The 18,793-nt window shown below is 41.1% G+C and overlaps 1 protein-coding gene across 4 annotated transcripts in view; it reads right to left on the bottom strand.

Moving 5' to 3' along the window:
- The window catches only part of RCBTB2 (RCC1 and BTB domain containing protein 2), a 50,512-nt gene extending 45,083 nt beyond the window's left edge, over positions 1-5,429 (bottom strand). For 2 of the 4 annotated variants that reach the window (XM_045839263.1, XM_045839262.1), the window contains exon 1: positions 5,315-5,344. The gene's annotated coding sequence lies outside the window, so the exon portion shown is untranslated. Of the gene's footprint in view, positions 1-5,314 lie in introns of all 4 variants that reach the window. The other 2 variants (XM_045839259.1, XM_045839258.1) reach the window with 2 other exon arrangements.
- Positions 5,430-18,793: the final 13,364 nt, after the last annotated feature.

Here is an 18,793-nt window from a genome sequence, read left to right as displayed (position 1 = left end):
CTTGTGCTTTGCAAAATAGTTTCTTATGCATTTCCTCATTTTGTCTAAATATAATTTAAAAACTATGTTATTACAGAATCTTACTGTATTGATATTTGTTTTATAATATAAAAAGAAAATGGGAGAGGCCCTGACCAGATAGCTCAGTTGGTTAGAGTGTCATCCCGATAGCCAAGGTTGCCATTTCCAATCCCTGGTCAGGGCACATACAAAAAACAGCCAATGAATGCATAAATAAGTGAAACAAATCAAAATTTCTTTCTTTCTCTCTCTCCCTCCCTCCCCTTCTCCTTCCCTCAAAATCAATTTTTATAAAAGAACCAATGAATACATGAATGGGTGGAGCAACAGATTGATATCTCCCTCTCTCTCCCCCCTTCCTCTTTCTCTGCCTCTAAAAATCAATAAAAAGAAAGAAAAAATACATCAACTAAAATAATCTTTGGCATGATATTTCCTATTTTGGTAATTTTCCTCAATGTGTATAGTTCAATAACTTTCCAAATTATCCCTGTTTAGGATAGGTAACTTCTTGTCTTACACATTGTATTTTGAGAGTTCCCCTACACTCTTAATTAATAACTATACAATTGAATACTGGTGTACAAGAAGAAAGTCTTTCGATGACCAAACATGATAAATATATACATTCTAAATTCTCTCAAAGAATAGTTCAAATAATTCATTTCTGTGTACAAAACATGTAATAGGAAGTCTCTACATGTTATTGTTGGTGAAGCAATCATTGTTAACCAGTGTGTCTGCTAATATGACATGTCATTATTACTTGGCAATACTTCCGACATAAATAGTAAGTTAAACTGATTATAGGACATACATTCATTTGCCTAATTCATCAACAAGTATTAGTGCTTGCAGTAGGCAGTGAACCTGAAGCAAATACACAGAAGAAAGAAACAAAATCATGTGGAGCAAAAGGATATCCATCTCTTAGGTTCTTATGTCAACATTACCCAACTGAATGCTATTCATGGGCCTTAAGAGCTAATAAACTAGAGAGCAAAGCATTTTTCATGGAAACTGATATTTTTCAGTTAATCAAAAGCTCCTAATTGCTGATTACTTTATAAATGATTCAAGAAAAAAAAACCCTGTAATTTCTGCACAGAAAGCCCAGTGTTATGTATTTTGTTAAATAGTTATTTATTTATTATTATTTAACTTAATAATAAGAGTCAATTCTAAAGCTAAGCCTGAGAAACATAATACATACAAAAGTTTTCTTGCAATATAGAATTAAATGCTGTTAACGAATTCTCCCTTCTGGGCAACAAATACAATTGATGATACTTTTATAACCAAAGAAACAGGACAGTAAAGAAAACAGGACAATATCTTTTAGGACATCAGAACACAGTTTACAGCATCAGTGTGTTAATGGCTCCAGACCAAGTAAATGTCAATGGGATAATAATGGTTCCCACCTTCATGCTTAGCTGAGTCATTAAATATATGTCACCTGTAAGTTGTAAATAATATAAATTAATATAAAATAATAAAACATGATCCCAATCGTTACTTGCAAACAAGGATGATAGCTATAATTTAGTTCCACTTGAATGAGATGTCATAAATCTATAACAAATAACAGTAAGATACCAACACAACTCCTAACAAAAGTGGGACAATTATAAATAAGATAGACAAAACTAAAGCACTAAAAGCACAACGAAAACTAAAGCACAGCCTCTAAGGAAATGATATTACCATGCTTATGATAAATAGCAAACTGACTTGTAGAACACAGAAATAGTTTCTACATTAATTAGTTTTTGTAAAAAGTTCCCAAATTTCACCCAAGAGTAATGAAACACACCTTCAGTCCAAAGCACAACTATGTCTGGTTGGAAGACATTACTGAGCTGCTCAGTAATCTGAATCACACATAGAAACAGTGTCACTCTCAAATATGTAAAATAATCAACATAAACTATACAAATTGTTCAGATTGTTCAACTAGCTAAAACGAAATGGTTCTTAAGACATTTGTAAACCCATTTGAAATTTAGGTATTTATAGATCTAATACAAAAATTAAAAAATCCTAACATGTCCATTAAATAGAATCCTAACCATAAAGATTTTTGCCCCACAACATATTAGTTCAACACTGTAGGCCCTCTTGAAATTGGCACATTTTCATTGGGGATTCATTTTGTTCAGTTATAATGTGGTTACAATTTATGACCTGTTCATATACTATTACCCACTGCTGCTTTTCAGCTCAAATTGTCTTCCACAGGATATATACATAATTGGTATGAGCTCAGGTTAGATTAGCAAAACTGAAAATATATAAAAGACATATTATCTGACACTCTGATGTCCAATTAATGCTGGGAAAACCTATTATGTCTTAGATTTCATGAAGACTTTCATGTTGTTAAGATGGGATCACCACATGAACTAGACACATGTTTTTTCTCTGGATAATGAAAGTAAGAGATCACATCAGCCTTCCATTGAAGGACACTATGGATATCCTTCTCATAGAGGTAAGATACTTCCTTTGAAGTAAATATCCTCATGTATGCCTGTGTTTTAGCCTTGAACAGCAGTCCTAGGTGTCATTCTGTAACAATGGTCATTGCATTCTTGGTCTCAAATCTCTCTTGCCTAGTCAATTTTGATTTATATTCAACTCCAGGAAACCTCAACAGTAGTCATATCTTAGGGGCATTCTAATTTCAGTTTTGCCAAGTAATAAAACCAAAATTAAATATGACAGTCTCTTAAAGGCATAAACAAATCTCATGGTTACCTACATTTCTAGTTCTAGATCAACAGTCTTTGATACTTAAACATAGTGTTTATAATCTATGTAAGTAAAGTACCTGAAGGGAAACACACTTTGCTTTCTAAACTCATTTCTCTCCATCGGCCTCTTTCTCTAAGCATCCTTTAATGATGGACAGAAATGTAGTTAGTCTTGTTGGGTTCATTCAAAAGTCTCTAAGATCAATAATTTAATACCTTAAAGCATGACATCAGACCAGGTGAATCTGCGACACATTTTCAAATAAAGAAAAGAAATAACCACTCTTTGAAAACAACTTCACAAGCCATATACAGTCAGAAGTTCATTAAAAAGAAATTGCAAAGCATAGTAAAATATAAAAAATATATATACAATTTTTCTCAACACATCTATAGTATTCCTTTGGCTAGTCTCTTCCATGTAAGAGCCCTGTCTCTTGGTTTGATATGCGGAGTTAAACTGTAAAACCCTGAATAACTGAATTCAATTTGGAAAAATACTTTTTTACCTATAGATTATAAAAGATGACATTTGCCACAATGGTCATGCTATGGGCCCCCTTGAAAGACATAGTAGAAAATGGCAAGGAACATTTTCTCCTAGAAAGACATTTAATTCTAAAAACAAATTCTCTATCGTAAATATCACCTTCAGTTTATCCTTCAGACCCACAGTAGCCATGCTGTTTAAAATCGCAACCAACATGTGCACTACCAGTCCCCTTTCTTTGTTCTGTTTCATAGCAGTTATACTTTTTTGACATTAAAAATATTTGTTGTTAATCATTCTTTGCTAGAATTTAAGCTCCAGAAAAAAACAGATCTTTTGTCTGTTTTGTTCACTGATATATCCTGAACACCTAGTCAGGATCTGACACAAAGCAGCCACTCAATAAACATTTGTTAAATGAATGAATGAGTGAAACCAAGCTGAGGATTCACCGCAAAATATTTCTGGAGTCAGATTCAATTTCATTTATACAATTAACAAATATCCACTGAGACGTGATTATGGAGGAGCCAGATCATATACATACAAAAATATAATAAAGTAGTAAGTGCCAAGTAGAGCAGAGTAAGAGGTAGGAGAGCAAAAACAGTGGCTAATTTATAAGAGGTCACCACCTCCCTAAAATGATGGCAATTGTTTTGACACTTTAATAAAGTTGTGTGTCATGCAAATTTGGGTGGAGGGGGAAAGTAAGCTTTGAACATGGGCAAAATAGAAAATGCTTAGGCCCTAAGGTTTGAGAAGGCCCATAACGGCAACCAGGTCTCCGTGCTGGGAGTGGGGTGTGCAATACCATATTCCAACTGATAATATTTAGAGACTATCGAATGCCTTGTAAAATACAATAGAAATATATTTAACCTAGAGTATTCAGATTCTTTGATAGTGTTTCTTCTATTCCAGCCCCCAAATGTCTGTATCAGCACATCCTATAAGATTACCGGGCCCACAGTAATGATACCGTGAAAAATGTTCCAAGCAGCCCCAGGAGTCAGGAAACTAACTTTAGCACCTTCGCCCAAGTAAGGTATAAAACCACGCAGAAAGTTAGTACCAGTAGGGTGTAAGGCCAGGAAGCTCAATAAACATTAGTGACTGTCACTTCCTGAACTTTGGGGAAAAGAGCTTTCTATGACACTGTGTGAATTTTACCGTTTTCATGCTTTCATTCAGCTCGGACAGAGATTAAGTCGCCAAGCACAGTACCAGGCAGTTCTATGACATCCATGCTGTTACAGTCCTTGACTACAACTGTTCCAACATTTTATGTAATTTCCCAAAGAACAAATCTTCCTGTTTAAAATAATGATTTATCTTCATCCCTTCCACTTCAGTTTAAAAACAGCCTCGCCTTAGCTTGGTCAAACTGCCTGCGCTAGCCGTGGAAATCAGGACCAAACATGGAAAGCATGAAGAGTTAGCCTGTTTGGAGCCAGGGACTAGGTAATTAGACTGATGGGACCGGAGACCAGGGTCCAGGAAATGGATACAAAAAGATCAGTAGTCTGCGCGTCGGAAGGGCGAGAGAAACTCCAAGGAAGACACCCCACCCAAAGCTCAGGACGCGGAAGCCAGGTTGGCCCAAAGAGGGAAGTCTCCTGGCAGGTAATAGTCCTGGGGCAACCCAAACAAAACTCGAACCAGCAGAGCCTATACCGCCAGCAGCCTTGCCCCAGCGCCGCACGCCTCAGCGCGAAACCTGGGTGGGGCACAATCCCAGAGTCTAGTGTCCAGCCCAGCTACCGGGTTTGCGCACGCGCAGCGATACTGCGCCCTAGGCCTCTGTGGTGGTGTAGCCCACAGGCAGGCGCCTAGGCCCAGCTAGCGCAATTGCTGTAGCACACAGGCGGTTTGGCCCACGGTTCAGGCAAGGCTGTGCACCTAGGGGCTGCTTCTCAGCGGCTGCATCACCGGCAGTTCGGGCAGCAGGGGTGCAGAAAGGTGGCCTGCCCCGCGGTATTTGAGATTAGCGGGGTTCAACCCCAGAGCCCCCTCCTAACTTTCCGTGCAGTCCCCTAATCCCTACCTCAGCACAGGCCCAAGCCGTATTGCTCCGCCTCCTGCGTCGCTGTTACCGCCTAGTTGGGACCAGCGGCCGCTGCGACAATTTGGCACCTCCCCTTGCAGTGCCCTGGCTTCTCCGGTGCCTGGCTGACCAGGGAGGGGAAAGGAGAGGAGCGCACTGGAGGAAAGGGCCTGCAAGGCGTCTTGCCCCTCTCCCGCCTGGCTGCCCACTGCCGCCCCCACCCATTCCTGGCCGACCCACCCCCTCCTGTGAAAGGGACCCACAGGACTGGACACCGCCTCCCTCGGTGGCTCATATATGCCCTTTTATTGGAAATTTCCATTTGGGACACCCTCAACCTTTTTCGTGGCTCTGGTCCCCAAAGTCTTGGAAATTTGGGGATGCCTGACTCTTGAGAGTGAGGCATGTATTATGCTGTGCAACCTTTTCTACAATCCTTCTGTCCCCGCTTTCCTAGAGGTGGTCGGTACCCCATTAGGGATCTCAAATCGATTTTCAACAGTTTCCCCCTTGCTTTCACTTCACTAAAGTGGGACTGAAGTCTTGTACCCTTCTAATACAAAGCCTGAAATAATACATGATGTGTGCTGAGGAGGTGACCTGAGTTACTTTGGGATCAAACTCTGGAACCATACTGTCCCTTTAGTAATTCGTGGTAATATCTTGTATCACACTACACTTCTGTTGGCTTTAGTAGAATTTAGTAAATTGCACCAAAGCGTTATAATGTTCGGTGATTTCTGCCACATTACTACACTTAACCTTGACCTGATGGATTTTGATTAAATGTTCCACAACTAATATTATTAGCTGTTCCTATCAAGGATGCTGATGGCTTGTACGATGGATTTTAAAAGAGGACACAGGTTCAACGTTTAAATAATTTGCCAAAACTAGCACAGCCAAATAGAATAACTGACATTTAAACCCAGAGTGACCATGTCAGTGTTTTGCTTGCTTTGGCTTTTGTCATTTCATTGGAAAATGACATTTCATCAGAAAAATTCTAGAATGTCTAGGTGCCCTTATTGCAGCTGATATAGGTGGAATTTGTGTCCATTATCAGAGCATAGTCCACTGAGCTCCAGAAGGAGACATGCAATTGTTTGTACAGAATATGAGTAGGGAAGAAGTTTCTGTGTATGGCATTGCCTAAGACAAACTTTTCCCTTGAAACAATCAGTTACTTTTTGGCCTTTAAATGTAACCTCTGGCATAACCATAACTGAAAGGAGAGCTTGGAGTTCTAATTTTCAAAAGGGTAATTAGCCCTTCCTTCAACAGTAATTATCCAAAAGACTGGATAGCCAAACTAAGAAAAGCAGTCTCAGGTGAGTGGGCATCATCACTCAGCATACCTTCCTTATACTTGGGTTGTGTATATCTCTCTAGACTGTGAAGTTCTTGAGAGCATAGATCATGCCTTGTTAATTTCTGTACCACAAAATGCATCATAGATGTTTTTGAAATCAAGTTACATTCATTACATACCTTTATTTCCTCAAATATGCATCCATGCTATTTAGAGACCTCAATATAAACACGAGTCCACTGTCTACTCTCATTTTAGATGGCTTGTGCCAGTTATCCTGGACCTGACTGCCTGAATAAACTGACATCTTAAGAATGGTAGATATCAAATCCAGAAAGGCTTGAGGTCACCTTTTCTTATGATTTGATCAGCTTTCTCCTTCCTTTCCTTACAGCAAAGCTGTGTAACACTGAGTCTGTGTTAAAAAATATACTGACTTTTTCTGTTCAGAAAATCTCATTACCTCAGAAGTTAAAATTCAACAAGTTTAGAGTTGATTCATTAAACAAGAATTATTTCTAATTCAAACACTCATGATGTTTACCACCTTTTCCCTTAATCCAGACTAGTTTGTATTTAAGGCATTTTAAGGGGCTTGAGTCATTATTTAGAGAGCAAAATTACAGAAAAACCACTTTCATACAGGATGTAACAAATAAACCTACATAAAAATTCTTTCCCTGCAGTAATGACACTCCTTTACAAAAGTATATTTCCTTTTTAAAGATTTAGCTATTTTAAAATTAAAGCAGATACTTTTTAAAAATTTTATTAACTTTGAGAGAGAGAGATTTGTTGTTCCAATTATTTATGCAGCCATTGGTTGCTTCTTATATGTGCTCTGACCAAGGATTGAACACACCACCTTGGCATATTGGGATGATGCTCTAACCAAATGAGCTACCAAGCCAGGACTAAAATAGATACTTTTTTAAAGGTCCTGAGATTATTCCTAAATGATGACATATTATAGTGTAGACTTTCTCTGATTTCTAGGACTGACACATATTATTAATGAGAAACAATATTAAGGTGTGATTATAGAGGTTTCAACAGGTATGGTCCCAGAATATAAAAAGGGAAACTTCCTGTAACAAATCTGACCTCATGAGCAATTAGGATATGGAAAGAAACTGTTAGGCATTCTATATTTTTATCTAAATTAAGAAATCAAGGGAGATCCAACATGACAGTGGGTTGTCAACAAGTTACAGTACACTCATCTCCTCCCAGGAGCAAACTGGAATTACAACTACAATATAGAACAATCAGCCTGAGTGACCAACTGAAGACTAGTTGAACAGAAGTCTTACAACCAAGTACTTAGAGATGAAGCCACATAGAGACTAGTAGGAAGGGTGTAGATGCCAAAAGGGCTGGTCACACCCCAATGTGAGGCAACTGAGAATCCAGAAGGATATCACAGCTGCAAAGATTCCTCTTAGAAGTGAGGGGGTCTCAACCCCATTCTGGGGTCCCCAGCCTGGAGCACCAGAGCCAGGAAGAGGAGCCCACATAACATCTGGCTATGAAACTCAGTAGGAATTCTGTCCATCAGAGATGGGAGTCTGCTAGAAACCCAGGCATACTCTTAATGGGCCAGCACACAAAATCTAGCTCTCACCCACTCACCCTGGGATCCAGCAGAGGGAGGGCGGCTCACAGTGGACAAGTCATGGGAGGAGAGACTGGATTGTGTGGCTCCAAGGAGGGAGCTAAAGGAACAGCCACCAAGTTTCCTGTGCTTAGTCCCTCTACCATACAACCCACAGGTGACATCTTTCTTAGGTAGAGCACTCCCTTCCATATGGCATCAGCCTGGGGGAATGCAATAATCTCACCTCTCTGACTTCCTGTCTCCCTACCCTGCTGAGCTCACACCCTGCAGAGGTGTCAACTGCCCAGATTTAGAGGTCTGAGCAGACTGGGGTGATGGCAGAGACTGAGTTGTGTGGCTCTGGTGTGGGGGCCATTCACCTCTACTTTTGCACAAACCTGACTTATGTCATCTCCCCATGGGAGGTCCACTAGCTTCACCCTCCCAACTCCCAGCAATTCTGCCTTGCCAAGCTCTGGCTCTAGAAGAGGTCTGGGCAGAACACAGGACAGACTGAGGTGTGTGGCACTGGGGTCATGTTCCCTTTCCATACTGAAGAGGACCACCATTCCTGTGCAGAGTCCGACCTTCACACAGCCATATCTTGATCTGTTTGGCCCTATTAAACTCTGCTGCCCTCACCTTAATGATTTCCTGGACCCTGCCCCACCACAAAGCTCACCTGGTGGGTGGCAGCTGGTCTTGGTGTACCCTGGGACTTTTGCTGAGTGGCCTCAGACCAGCACTGGCACCAAGTTTGAATCTATCAATGTGATGAACACCACTCAACCCTGGTGACTCACTGAGAAGTTTCCTCATGCAACTTGTATAGTGCTAGAGGCTCTTTCAATGAGTAAGTCTAATAGGCAGATGGCATGTAGAGGCAGGCAGAGATGGATCTTGAGATAACTTGGGCCTTTTACTGACCTTCCTCCCTGGCTTGGTGCTTGTGGGAGCTAGCCTAGTGTGCAGCTTGGTCCTTCCCATGCACTAGATCCAGAAGAGGCAGCCACAAACAATGGATTGCTTTGCAGCACCAAACAGATTGCCCAGGGTCAGTCACAGGCAGCCTCTGACATTGATCTGCACTGAAGTCCCTCCCAAGAGGCCCCAGAACCAGCACACCCAGTGGCCGGCTTCAGACCACATAGAGCAGGACCCAATTAGCTCCATAAGAGGAAAATTCAAAGGTTGACCTCAAGAGCCCCCAGACCCTGCTGAAATGAATTCAGCTTCATGTGGTCAGCAACTGCACAACAAATCATTAACTATGGTAGGAGTTAATCCTCACAGTAGCCAGCATGCAGGTTGACCCCATGCACAGACAGGCCAATGGCAATCAAGACTCAACTACAACAGGAAGGCTCACATAAGCCACACAATAGACATTGCTGAAGCACCCAGCACAGGTGATCAGGGAAATTGTGCCACTGGGTCCAGAAGGACACCTACTATATAAGGCCACCCTACCAGCACTGGAAAACAAAACATACCTACCTAATTACACAGAAACAAACACAGAGTGATAACCAAAATGAGGAGGCAAAGAAACATACCTCAAATGGAAGAACAGGAGAAAGCTCCAGGAAAAGAACTAAGTTAAAATAGAAGCAAGCTATCTACAGCAAAACAATGGTTATAATGATGCTAAAGGAACTAAGTAAGAACTTCAACAGCATAAAAAAGGACATAGGAACCATAAAAAAGGGCCAGTCAGAAATGAGTACTAGAAGGAGTAAGTAGTACAGTAGATTAAATAGAGGATTGAATCAGTGATGTGGGTGACAACGTAGCAAGAAACACCCAATCAGAGCAACAAAAACAAAAAAGAAATTCTAAAAAAGCAGATAATTTAAGAAACCTTTAGGACAACATGAAGCATACCATCATCTGTGTCACAGGAGAACTAAAAGGAGAAGAGAGCAATGGATTCAGAACCTATTTGAAGAAATAACAATGGAAAACTTTCCTAACCTGGTGAAGGAAAAAGACACACAAGTCCTGGAAGTGCAGAGTGAGTCCTAAACAAGATGAACACAAAGAGACCCACACTAGGACACATCATAGTTAAAATGACAAAGGTTAACCACAATGAGATGAAGGTCTCATACTTATCAGAATGGCCATCATTAACAAATCAGCAGAGATCAGGTGCTGGCAAGGTTATGGAGAAAAGGAATCCTTATGCACTGTTGGTGGGAATGCAGACTGGTGCAGCCACTGTCAAAAACAGTATGGAATTTCCTCAGAAAACTGTAAGTGGAACTGCCTTTTGATCCAGTGATTCCACTGCTGGGATTACAGCCTAAGAATCCCAAAACATTAATTCAAAAGAACTTATGTACCCCTATTTTTATAGCAGCATGATTTACAATGACCAAGTGCTAGAAACAACCTAAGTGCCTATCAGTAAATGAGTGGATCAAAAAGCTGTCATACATTTTACATAATGGAATACTATGCAGCAGAAAGAAAAAGGAAGGAATTCCTATCCTTTGTGACAGCATGGATAGAACTGGAAAGTATTATGCTAAGTGAAATAAGCCAGAAGGTAGAAGACAAATACTGTACAATCTCACCTATAAGCAGAATCTAGTCAACAAAACAAACAAATGAGCAAAACAAAAAGCACTAGAGACAGAAAGTAAAGAACAAATTGACAGTGACCAGAAGATGGGAGAAGGGAGATAATGGGGGAAAGAATGGGAATGGTCAAGTCAAGGAACATAGACAAAAGACCCATGGGCATAGACAATGGGGTGGGGATTGTCTTTGGGAGTAGGGGTTGGCCTGGCAAGAAAAGAACAACAGGGGGAAAATGGGGATGACTGTAACTAAACAACAAAAAATGGCAAAGGTTAATAAAAAGAGAAGCTTTCTAAAAAATATATATTTTATTGATTATGCTATTACAGTTGTTCCATTCTCCCCCCTTTATTCCCCTCTACTGTGCACACCCCCTCACACCTACATTCTCCCTCCCTTACTTCATGTCCATGGGTCGTACATATAAGTTCTTTGGCTTCTACATTTACTATACCATTCCTAACCTCTCCCTGTCTATTTTCTACCTACCATCTATGCTACTTACTCCCTGTACCTTTTCCCCCATTTCCCCCATTCCCTTCTCCACTGAAATCCCTCCATGTGATCTCCATTTCTGTATTCTGTTCTTGTTCTAGTTGTTTGTTTAGTCCATTTTTGTTTTTGTTTTTGGTTTAGGTTTGTTTAGGTTTGTTTGTTGATAGGTGAGTTTGTTGTCATTTTACTGTTCATATTTTTATCTTCTTTTCCTTAGGTAAGTCCCTTTAACATTTCATATAATAAGGACTTGGTGATGGTGAACTCCTTTAACTTAACCTTATTTGGGAAGCACTTTATCTGTCCTTCCATTCTAAATGATAGCTTTCTGGATTGAGCAATCTTGGATGTAGGTCCTTGCAGTTCATAATGTAACAGGGTGCAGTCAAGAGGGGGGGACCCCAAATAGGGATTTGAAATGGGGTCCAGAATTCAAGGTGTTCAAGAAATATTAGGATGTCCTCATCCCACCCCCACCCCACCACCTGGTGTGGGTTGGGGGAAGGGACAAATGGAGCAAGGCCATTGAGAGCTGTTTTGTACAGCAACAGCTTTGCAGCTAACCTCTGGCATGGTCATTTAACATATCTGTAACCTTTAACTGGTTACATAGATATGTTAAATAGCTGTGGCCATACTCTGAGCCAGGGGAATGGAAGTAACTTCCCCCCCAAGATGTAACTGGGAGACAGGTCCCCCAAGTTACAGTGCCCACATGGGAGCTTGGGGAAGATTGGCTCCATGACATGGGGCCACACTTGCCCAGACTCATGATGGCAGCCCAGTAAAGCTAGAAGGATGTGAGACTGATGGCAAGTGTAACTGAGTATGGGAGGAGTCGGAAATGGGGCTGCAGAGGAAGATTGGTGCGGGGATTTAAACCCAGACTCTGCAGCCATTGCAGGGAGGATCATGAGCCTGTGGCAGTGCAGGGAGAGGACCACAACCACTGCGCAAGGGGAGAACCACTCGGTCTTTAGCAGAGTGGGGACTCCCGCAGCCCTGAGAGAGAGAATCACCATGTGGCTTTAGGAGGGAATCGCCACTTGGCTAAAGCCGAGTGGTGACCCCCCTCCTCACAGCCATTGTGCAGGAAGAACCACGCGGCTGTGGCAGTGCAGAGAGGTCCATAGCCAGTGGAGAGAGAATCATGCAGCTTTGCCAGAGTGGGGACCCCGGCAGCTTTAAAAGGGGGAACTACCACCCGGCTTTAGCAGAGATCCCAGCGACATAGCTGATGGTGCCGGGAACCAAGGGAGGCCTACCAGCCGAGACGGATTACTGAGAAGAACTTGGGGGCTGCCTGAGACATGGACTTTTATTTCTTTTCCTGAGATATGGTACCCCAGACTGGGCAAAGGGGGGAAGGAAGAACTGTGTGTATTTGTGGGTGTTTTAAGGGACTTTGGGATTTTGGTGAAGACATGAGGTCACTAGTTTAAGTCTGTACAGCATTAAATAAACATTTTGTTTCCTTTTCATGAATCTCTGACATTGAAAGATGTCTTTCCTCTGGCAGTGGACATAACAAACCTGGGAGGTTCCTTTCAGTAATAGTATATCGTCCCAGGCTCCCCTCCTTGTTGTTCTGTAACAATAACTTTGAATACTTCTTGCCAGTCTCTTCTAGCCTGCAACAGGTCTTTTGAGAAATCAACTGACAGTCTTATGGGTAGGTAACTCCTTTGTAGGTAACTGTCTCCTTTTCTCTTGCTGCTTTTAAGATTCTCTCCTTCTCTTTAATCTTAGGTAATGTAATTATAATGTGCCTTTGTATGTGCTTCCTTGGGTCCAACTTCTTTGGGACTCTCTGTTCTTCTTAGACTTCCTGAAAGTCTATTTTGATGCGGACCCCGGCTTTGTGGGGTCTGCAACATTGTGGATGGGGGAGAGACATTCACATGGACTATTGAGTCCGGTGGAGGAAAAGGGCAGGCAGCTTTGCTCTCAAGAGGAGCCAAAAGCCATGGCCTCTGCCATGACAGGCCTTTATTTCTTTATTCTGGTCACATTACACGATGGCCCTCATTTACCATGCCCAGGTTTGCTTTAGATGGTTACCTTTTATAAAAAGCAAAGGAGCCAATGCCGCTAATCACATCACAGAAGAAGGATATTTGCAAATGAAATGGGAAAAGTAGTCGAACTGGTTACACTCCATACTGGGGAGTTTTAGCATGGATTTTAGGAAGTTACAGTAAGCACTTGCTGTCTTAATTCAGGGTGAGGGAGTTTTAGCAAAAGCAAGTCTCAATGTGGCTTAGGTACATTGCAGGCCTGATTCCCCATGGGAGAACCTATCTGTGGGTATGGGTCTTGTGCATCTCCAAGTGGGAGTTGGGCCCAAGCCATGCAGAATGGTCTCCTACATATTTCCTTTGTCAGACTGGGGAAGTTCTCCTTCATTATGTTTTAAAATAAGTTTTCAATTTCTTGCTCTTTCTCTTCTCTTTCTGGAACACCTACAATTTGGATGTTGGAACATTTAAATTGTCCCAGAGATTCCTAAGCCTCTCCTAATTTTTTTGAATTTTTGTTTCTTCAAACTGTTCTGGTTGAATGTTTATTTATTCCCTCTGCTCCAAACCATTGATTTGTGTTCCAGTTTCCTTCTCTTTACTGTTGGTTCCCTGTATATTTTCCTTTATTTTAATTTTCATAACCTTTACTTTTTCCTCTATTTTGTGACCATACTCAACCAATTCTGTGAGGATCCTGATTACCAGTGTTTTGAACTGTGTGTCTGATAGGTTGGTTATATCTTCATTGCTTAGATCTATTTTTTTTCTGGAGCTTTGATCTGTTCTTTCATTTGGGCCATATTTTTTTGTCTCAGCACTCCTGTTACATAGTAAGAGTCAGAGCCTTAGGTATTTGCCAGGGCAAAGAAAACTGAGTCCCTGCATTGTGGACATGTATGTGAGGGAGGGGTCTGAGAAGGAAAAATGCCACTTGCTCAGCTCTCTGGAAGCTTTCAATCACTTCCTCTGCTACCCACAAGCAAATTGGGCCCTTCTGGTGCTGATTCCCAGGTGGGTGGGTTTGTGCACATTATAGGACCCTGTGGGTCTCCAACTAAATCTCCTGTGAAGCTGGGAGTTTCCCCTGTCACCACCTCAACTCCCACTGATTTTTTTAGTCATAGGTTTTGAGGCTTTATGTCACTGCACTGGAACCCTGAGTTGCACTGTCTGTCTTGCTCCCCAGTTGTTCTTCCTGGTTTATCCACATGCAAATGTGGGATGGCCCACTCTGCCAGCAGGTGCCTCTCTTGGTCCACTAGCTGCCACCTTACCACAAGACCTCTCTACCTCCACTGCCCATCTCCACCCCTCCTATCAGTCTGGATGAATATTTCTTCTTTAACTCCTTGACTGTCAGACTTCCATGCAGTTTGATTTTCTGTCAGTTCTAGTTGTTTTTTGTTTTTAAATTTGTTGTTGTCCTTCTTTTGGTTGTGTGAGGAGGTGGTATATCTACCTACATCTCCATCATGGATAGAAATCAAGAGAGAGAATCTTAAAAGCAGCAAGAGAAAGACAATTACCTACAAGGGAGCTCTCAGAAGACTGTCAGCTAATTTCTCAACAGAATCATTTCAGGCTAGAAGGGATTGGCATAAAATACTTACTGTGATGAAAAACAAGGATCTACAATCAAGACTACTCTACCCAGCATGGCTGTCATTTAAAATTTAAGAAGAAATAATCAAATGGGACTACATCAAACTAAATAGTTTGTGCACAGCAAAGAAAACCATAAACAAAATGAAAAGATAATCCACTGAATGGGAAAATATATTTGCCAATGATATATCTAATTAGGGTTAATATCCAAAATTTATAAAGAACTCAGACAACTCAACACCAAAAATAAAGTCCAATTAAAAAATGGGCAAAGGACCTGAATAGACACTTGTCAAATGAGGACATACAGATGACCTACAGACATATGAAAAAATGTTCAACATCACTAATCATCACAGAAATGGAAATTAAAAACACATCAAGATATCATCTCACTCCTGTCAGAGTGGCTATCATCGATAAATCAACAAGTGTTAGAGAGGATGTAAAGAAAAGGGAACCTGGGGGTGGGGTGGGGGCAGAAGATGACAACTGAGTAGCTGGAAGTTGAGCCCACTTGCTCGTCCCCCCAGCATGGATTTTCAGCTGATCTTTGAACAAGTGAAGTGAATAATCAGCAGATTCTCAGTTGATATAAATTTTTGAATCCAAGAGGCTTTGCACCATCTGGTAAGAGATTTTATTAATTTGAGGGAGAAATGCCCTGTACAAGATGCCTGCAGCAGAAGAGAAATCAGATAGAAAACACAGCCTAGTGGCTCCCTTCCGTCCCAGAGTAGGACCCTGGTACCACACAGAGAACCCCCAACCCTTGGAAGGATGTACAAAGTCTGAGAGACTTAGACTGCAAACACATGGCAAGCAGCATGTCCATAGCTGTAGCACCAACTGGGAGAGTTCCAGAGAGAAATTCTGTCTCCTAAAACTGTCAGAGGCACGGCAGGCTGTGGACAACCCTGACTGAGAGAGACTTACTGCTTTTTGGGGAGGCGGAGCAGGCAGAGAGCCAACCCATGGCTTTGGGCTACAGTGAGGGTGCCACATAGAGACATTTTAAAAAGGGGACCTGAGGAGTGGCAGGGCAGGGATCTGTACTTGCACATGCAGTGGCTCTGCTAACAAAGAAACCAGAGTGAAAACACAGTTCATTCTCACTGAGTTGAGCTGTGCAGAAGAACAGAATGTGCAAGGCCAAAGGGACTATCGGACCTGACCCAGTGCGGCTGGGGAACAAGGGGTTGCACAGAGCAGAGAATCTGGGTCTGAGTCTCCCACTAGAGTGGGAGACTAGGGACTTGGGGACAGTAGCCTAGCACCAGAGGATCATTGCAGCTAGACAGGTCCTCTCACAGTCAGGCATGTCCAACTCCCACCTTACAGGCTCTCTAGACCTAGTGAGGCCATGCTCAAGAACCCCTTCTTGGTGCATATCCCCAGGGAAAAAAGGAAAAGCTCTAAAAGGGCCCTTTCTGATCTATGAGCTATGATGGTTCCTTGGGCCCTGATTCACTGAAACCAGCAGAGCAGAGAGATTAGAAACAGACACAGTAAGGGGTGTTTAAGGCCCTACCCAGCCTCACCTCTTAAACAGAGCTGCCCTTAGTGCCAAGCAGGAAAGAGCTGACCCTCTCATACAAATTGATGTCTCACATAAAATGGACATCTAATTCATCAGAAATTATACATTATTGGAAATAATCTGGGACAGACCAAGATGTGTGGTAGGGCGGGGAAACAATCCCACCATCTTCCCTAAAAACTGAATAGCATCTTCTGGGGGTGACCCAAGGATTCCACCCACCAGATTGTGCCAGAGTTCTCCACTGGAGGCAGGGTGAAGTGGTACTTGCAATGCTCTCAGACATAACGTTAGCCATTCCTAGGCCTTGTGTTGATGGAAAGCCAACATGGCAGAAAAGAGAAGATCAGACAGGTCTGAAGGAGACAGTCATATAGACTGTAGATCACTTGTAGCCACAAACAGGCTTTCTAGAGCTACACCAGGACACCATCTGACATTACCAGGGACAGATCCAGAATGAGAAAATGAAAAAAAGATTCTGCTGAGGTGAATTCCACTTCACTCCTCTTCATTATTTTCATTATTTTTTCTCTGGCATAGCTTTTTAACATTTCTTTCTTTTTCTTCATGTTTGTTCACATTATTTGACATTTTTTTAACTTTAGTTTTATTTCAAATGTCATATTTTACTCTTCCCTTCTCTTACTCCAATTTGCCTCCTTGCTCCCTCTTCTCATTTTTGTTTTAAATTTTATTTTTCTCTTTCTACGCTTTGTTTCTATTCCACACTCCTACTATCTCTCCTCCCTCCATCCTCTCAAAACCATTTTTCTTACCATTAGTCATCTCACACTTGTTTTCCCTTTCTTATAATATCCTTATTCTCTCTCCACCTCTATTAATCTTTGCTCATTTTTTGATAATATGGTTGTTGTTGTTGCATTTCTTCAATTTTATTCCAAGATGTTCGCTATTTTTGTACTGCAAATCAAATTTTACTGCTCCTCTCTCCTACTCCATTTTGTCTTCCTCTTGCCCTTTCTTTGTTTCATTTTAAATTCTATTTTTCACTCTCTTAGCCTACTTTTTACTCCTTACTCTTATTATTTTTATGCCTCTATTCTCTTAAAAGTGTTTTTCTTTCCTTTAGATACCTCATAATTTTTTTTCTTTCTATTTCCTTTTCATTCTCTTTCTATTGTTACTAATCTTTGCTCATTTGTCATTGATATTGCTACGATGATTGTTTTTCTTTAACTTTGTTCCTATTTTATTATTTAAAATCGCATATTATATTCTCCCCCTTTCTTACTCCATTTTGCCTTCTTCCTTTGCTTTTTATTTACATTATAAATTTTATTTTCTTTCATTCTACACCTTGTTCCTATTCTCTACTCTTATGATTCCTCCTCCCTCTAACCTCTCAAAATCAATTTTGCCTCTGTTAGTCATCTTATATTTATTTTTCCTTTCTTATAATAGTCTCAATCTCTTTCCACCTTTGTTAATATTTGCTCATTCATTGTTGATAGTATGGTTGTGGTTGGTGGAAATTTGTGGGTGTGGGTTTTGTTTCCTGGGTTGTTTTGTTTCTTTCTGGTAGCACCTGTACAATAGCATAGAAGACAAAGTGGGTGGTCTAACTCTCAGTCAGCCATCTTAAGGAAAGAAACCACCAAAGATGACCCAATGACAACCAAAAGCCAATTATAACAAGAGAGCCCACATAAACAGAATAAAAGGCATCCAAACAGCATCCAGCTCAAGAGATCAAGAACTACACCACTGAGTCCCACAGGTCTCCTACCACAGAAGGCCACCCCATGAATACAGGGAGTCAAAAGATCAATGTAATAAGCACAAACAAACAAAAAGAGTTACCTAAAATGAGGAGACAAAAAACAACTCCAATCAAAAGGAAAAGAAGAATTCCCAGAAAGAGTGCTAAATGAAATTGAAGGAAGAATTTTATCAGATAAAGAGTTCAAAATAATGTTTATAAGGATAATCAGGGAACTCTATGTGAACAACAAGGAACTCTATGGGAGCTACAAGAAACTTAGTGGAACCTACATCAGTATGAAGGAGGACATAGAAACTATGAATAAGAGCCAAGAGGAAATGAAGAATACAATATCTGAAATGAAGAATACACTAGAAGGAATTAAAAACAGGCTAGAAGAAGAAGAGAACTGAATCAGTGAGTTGGAAGACAAGGTAGAAGAAAATACCCATTCAGCGCAACAACATGAGAAAATACTAAAAAAATAATCAAGATAGTTCAAGGGAGCTGTCAGGCAACATGAAATGTATGAAATATGGTGATATTCCATCATAGGAATACCAGAAGGAGAAGAAAAGGATCAAGGAAGAGAACACC

This window comes from Phyllostomus hastatus, unplaced genomic scaffold, assembly GCF_019186645.2.
Source record: "Phyllostomus hastatus isolate PE091 unplaced genomic scaffold, TTU_PhHast_1.1 phas_contig_29, whole genome shotgun sequence".
In the NCBI taxonomy this organism is placed as follows: domain Eukaryota; kingdom Metazoa; phylum Chordata; class Mammalia; order Chiroptera; family Phyllostomidae; genus Phyllostomus; species Phyllostomus hastatus.
Note: the sequence above shows the minus strand (reverse complement) of the source record. Positions and strands in the feature narration are given on the sequence as shown.